Below are 6,000 nucleotides of genomic sequence, written 5' to 3'. Positions count from 1 at the left end.
CCATCTCCTCCAGTGGGTTTGGCACTTTTGTACTGGAGAGAGGGGTGGCTCTGCCATGGCCTGTACCTCCCCTCAGCTCACTGTGAGGCTGTTACATTTTCTAGCACCTTGGCTAGGCAATAGCAATGTTCACCACACATCCCCAGCTACTCCTCACAACATGGATAATGATTCCACCACCTTTCTCCTGCAGCCAGCAGGACAAATCATTCCTACCAACCCTCACTCAAAGCAGCTTTGAGACATGTAGGGGGATAGAACATAAGTAAATAAAAGTAGTATAGAAAGTAATCTTACCCTCTAAGGAGTTGCAGCTGAGCCAACCATTAAGGATTAGGAGCAGGCCTGATATTAACCGGGCACAGTTGTAGCCAATAATAAGAAGAATGTTATAAAAGAGTGGATTTGTTGGTTACTGTGAGGATGAGGAGAAGTCAGTGCCTAGAGGAGCTGCCTACAAAAAACATCAAGGAGGTATGAAACTCTGGCAATATGGAACCCTTGCAATGTAATGACAATAGAAGTCTTGCAATATGATGACAACAGAAACACTGTGGTTTTTCCCTTGAATTCCTGTTAGACTCAGATCTTTCTGCCTCAAGCCCAGCAGCTGCCACCTGCATGAAAGCCTGCAGGAGCAGCTGTCCCTGGCCACAGCAATGCCTGACAGAGAAACTGCTCCATCCATCCTGCTCTGCAGGCCATCAGCCAGGGCTTCCCTGCATTCATGACTTCATTCAAGAACTTCAACATCATCTCCAAATCAGGGTGCATGTTCCCAACAGAGCCCTGAATCCTCAGGAACTGCATCCTGAGCTGTGCACTTCCTTACTGCAGCCCTTTTTTCCTGGTGTGTGAATAAAAGCACTGATCAACAACAGCATCTTAGCACAGAGAGATTTCCAACTAAACTGCTCCTCTGAGGGCATCCACGAAATATCTCAATACAATTGTAAAAATAAATTGTGCCCTGTCACTGTGCAAAAGGAAGAAAAATGAATATTGAACAGCCACAGATGCAAGCAGACATAGCTCCTGTCTGTCTCCCAGCCAAATTTATAATTACTTTTGCTATTTTATTAACTTTCAAGCAATGCACTTCAATGGAGGAAGGTAACAAGAACAATTCTGAAGTTAACATGGGTGTAATGGAATTTGTAAACTCTGATATAAGAAAAGTCATCAGCTGGAACCTGAGCACCCTGGCTTGTTCCCTTTAATCAGCAATGACTTGCCAGTGTCTTCTGGATCTTCACAGCTTTAGGAAGTGGTTTGAAGTGCTTAGAGCAGCCTTTTGTCTTCTTTCTATTTAACCCCTTATTGGACATTTCTTTCTGGAATGTTCTTCTCTCCCTTGCAATAATATATCCACACACTTCAATAACAGTAAGTTATCATGACCACTATGGAACATGACCCAGATTAAATTCTAAAGCTATAACATCTGCTGAGGTCTTCAGTTCTTAGTGTCACATCATTAACAGATATTCTCACGTTTGTTGTAAATAAAAGTTGTATTTCTAGCCCTCAGACTCACAAAGTGGAGTTTGGAAAATGTTATGCACACACTATGGGTGTCTAAGCCTGTGCCATCCAGAGGGGATGAAGCAGCTCATGAACTAATGCTGATATGAAAATTGTCCATCAGTGCATGTGAAATGCAAGGGGGTGTTAGGGGAGCCAGGGAGCTGCCTCCTGGTGCCCATTCCAGAGGAACCTGGGGAAGGCTGAGGCTTTACATCATCCCATTGCCAATTCACAACTCACAGTTATCCTGCAATGCTCCTGGAATGAAGAACACAAGACTCTCAGCTGCAGAGGTCACAGCAATAGGATGAACCCTTAAACACTCACCTGTCAATTCTCCATTAGTATTTCTTTCAGAGACCTTGGTCAAGAGAAAATATTATTCATTTCCATGTCTATGAGCATATGACAACACTTAGATACAGTGACATGCAAACATTGCTTTGTATGTGTTTCACAGCAATAGGATGAACCTTTAACACTCATCTGTCAATTCTCCATTATTATTTTTTTCAGACACCTTGGTCAGGAGAAAATATTATTCATTTCCATGTCTATGAGCATATGACAACATTTGGATACAGTGACATGCAAACATTGCTTTGTATGTGTTTCAGTGAGAGAAAGCTCACATCATCTGCTGCACACTTTTTCCCAAGCATTGTCTCTGACCCCCTGATTCTGAAGGTCATTTTCACAAATTTACAACCATTTAAAGACAAAATTCTGAGTTCAAAACATGTGCCAAAGTGACCCTGCTGCTTGTCCCCTGGCATATTTCAGGTAGCTGAGGATTTACCCAGTTTTATCTGCTTTCATTCTGCCAACAGGGAGCAATTTGGAAATCCTTCTTCACGGAAATAATAACCAAGTTCAGAACGGAGTATTTGAAAATTGAGTGGCACTTCATGGTATACATTAAATACTGACGAGTGGTGCTTGAGCTTAAGCGGTTTGGCAAATCTAGAAAAGGTCACTGAGCAATTAAGTAACCCTCAGAAGTTGTTTCAGGACATGTGTTCTTGCTTCTGGAAGGCTCATTATGAAAGCAGGTAGGAGACAGAGGATAAAGGTGTGCACGCTGCTGGAATGGATAATGTGTGTGCTGTGTGCAAAATTCACTTCCCCAGCTGCTGGGTATGATATGCTGAGAGTTGCTTCTAGTTTGAGTTGTCTGGATATTTTATAAGAGTGAATAAAGGGATTTTATTCATTCCTTTAAAAAGCATGAATAAAATAGCTTCCCTCCCTGCCTCCAAACTGTAGTATTAATAAAGATGGTGCCTGGGTTTTGTGCCTGATTTGATTTCCTGCATATTATACACGGCTAATGCAACATACATTTCTCTATGGTTTCTATCACTCAAAGAAGCAACTAGAGAAATGGGATTTTGAGTAAGAAAATGTTAATGAAGTTGATGAACAGACATAGAGGTGCAGACTAAAGATTTGTTTAGAGTCCAGCACATTCCTGATGCTCCTCTCAGGGACTCCTGAGTGCTGTTTCCTCTGAGCAAGAGGCAGACCACCACACCATGGGGCTGTGCCAGGCTGCATCCTTCCAGCCCTGGTTTTATCTCCCCATTTCTTATTTATATTCACCCCAAAGCTGCACTAAGACTTCCTTGTCAGCCAAGCTTGGTCTCTGTAGCACCAGGAAGTGCTGGGAAACCTCTCTCAGAATCCACCATTTCCCTGGAAACCCTGAGGAGGGGGCAGTGGCCACTCTTGGGAGCCTTTTGCAGGAAAATCCTATGAAAACACTTCCCTGCTAAACTCTCAAAGCTTCAGCAACCTTTGGCTCCAGGGCTCTCTGGTTCCTACGGTTATCCTCTCCACCTGTATTGGTCCTTCACTGCTTTGTTCCCCGGCATTTCTCCAATTGCTTTTCAGATCCACATAAACATTTGGCATCCACAACACCCAATGGCAAAGAGACCAGTGGATGAATTGTTTGTTTCTGCACAGTCGGGTGTGTGCTCTGTATTTTTATGCATTTTTCTTAAAAATAATAAAACCTTTTAAAGCCCAGAATACATTTTTTTTTAATAGGAAATTCTCAGATTAATGCATCCTACTTTACTTTATAAAACTTTAAGAAACCTTGCATAACTTACTGGAGGAGAACAGCTACAGATGGCTTTGAATGGAATGAGAATTTAAAAAATGGGATTTAAAAGCTCATTGTTTGTTAATAAGAACAGTGCTGAACTTCACTTACAAACATGAGTCTGCTGTGCACAGTCCAATAACACCTTTAAACCTTTCCAAGTGCCTCTGTTACTATCTCTGTTATACCATACTGTGGTATAATGGCTTTTGCTCCACTGGTGAGATGTCTCAAAAGAAGCCAGCACTCCCCCTGATAAAAGCAGGGACACCTCACTCAGCACCTTCCTCGTGCCACTGAAGTGTCCTTGAGACACTCTGGGCTTTGATGGCAGAAGCACAAATCCTGGAGACAACTTCCAGGCCAAACAGGCAACTGCAGCATTCCAGCAAACTGCTTTCTGGTTTGGAGGGAATTGAATGCAGCAGCCTGGGTGATACCTTATTTCTACAGGGAGCATGAAATCCCTGCTGAAGGATTGCAGGAATCACACCCAAGTCATCTCTGGGGACAAGAAATAAATGGCACATGGTAGGAAGTTTAGGAGATCTGCAGATTCTCTGCAGCAGTGGCTGTCAATCCCAGTCACAGCACCCAGCACAGGAGGCACTCTGAGGCACTGGGACTGGCAGCACAATAAATATAAAACCATTCCCTTCCAGTCCTTTACCCTCAAGTCAAAATATTCTCCATCAGCCTCTTAAAGCACTAATAATTACTTGACATCAGCACTGCTGGGATTAAGACATTTTTCCATCTACCTTTATAATTAATGCAGTGAAGCCATGAAAATGCTTTTTTTGGAAAGGGGCTGTGTTTTGAAAACACTGTTTTGCAGCATGTGGAGAAAAAGCAGCTTGAGAATGATCTCCAACCTTCCACTGCAACCCCAAGCCTCATTTCTGTTCAGGTAGCAGAAATGCCTCTCAGAAGTTACATTTTTCTTGATTAATGTGAGAGCTTATGTCAAATGGCATCTGAGTTTTCCACTGACATCAGGCTGTTGTTGAACGTTAGCAAACACTCCATCTCTGGAAAGCTGAGATAGGAAAACAAAATCTCTTCCATCACAAATGACATTCCAGCTATCACACTTGATATTTTGCTGAGAATAACAACTAAGATTGGATTTATTTGCATCCCTGTCTATCCAGGTTTTGTGTAACAACCACAAATAAGACTGAGTGAGGCTCTCACTCTTCCTTCTATCAAACAGTATCAGAAGGAATCAGCTGAAACTGGCAAAATTAGGCTGTGAAGCTGCTGGATGATCAGAATCATGCCCAGGTTCTGCACAGAATGACAAGAGACATCTCTCCATTTTCATGCAGAAAATAAATTAGACTGAACTGAGCAGCTGCCTTCTGTCTCAAAATTAACAAAAGCATGGAGCACAGAGAAGCTGTTCCATGCTTATGAAATGCTGGTATTATCTGGGCTCTATAAAAGGACAGGAAAACAAAGCCAGCTCACGTCCAGGAGGTACAAAAGCAGGCTCAGAGATAAATTGGGTTACAAAACTGTATCCTGAAGACATGTCCAAAGTTTAATCATGCTTGCCCATTTGGCAAATGTCCCCTGTGAAGTCAGGGACAATGGAGGAGAGCAGGAGGATGGGATTCATATCTGCACTTGTCACAACTTCACAGATTAATTCCTTATGATGTACAGGGATACAGAGAAGAGAGAGCACCCCAAAACAGAGAGATGTCTGTGCCTGGTGCTGACTGAGAGAGGATAAGGTCATGGCACATCACCTTTCCTTGGGTGTCTGTGAGTCAGACAAACATTGCAGGGCTGCTTAGTGCAGTCACCAGTGAGACTCCATCAGTGCAGGCTGAAGGGAACCTGACTCCCAGTGCTGACAGGAAAAATGATCAATCTCTCATTTTAATTAACAAAACCAGACCAGTGTACATTACAGCACAGCATCATTTCCACACTGCACCATATGCAATCCAATAGCAAGGCAGGAGCCTTTGAGTGACAAAGAAAAATCAGGCCTTTACTTGTGTTTTAGGCCATGAAAGCAAACAAGGAAAATCCAGGTTTGGATCAATACTGTCCTCCACATTCCCTCTGTGTCATCTGTGTGAGACAGGAACATCTCCAGGGTCTCATACTCCAGGATTTGGGGAAGCTGCTCAGAGGTGAGATCAACTCCCTGGCACACAGCAGAACTTCCACACCAGTCCCTGCTTCAGCTGCAGGAGATGAAGCCCCCATTTGGTGTGTGGCAAAGAGGAGTAACTACATTAACCTTAAGCTGAAGGAGAACATTTTGTTATATAAGCACATCCCTGCTCCTGTAATGCTATTCATATTAATACAAAACACAGGGGAGATTAAGCAAGTAAATTAAA

This window comes from Melozone crissalis, unplaced genomic scaffold (assembly GCF_028551555.1).
Source record: "Melozone crissalis strain CALT ecotype California unplaced genomic scaffold, PUWL_Pcris_2 ptg000014l_1, whole genome shotgun sequence".
NCBI lineage: Eukaryota > Metazoa > Chordata > Aves > Passeriformes > Passerellidae > Melozone > Melozone crissalis.
This window is presented reverse-complemented; position numbering follows the sequence as displayed.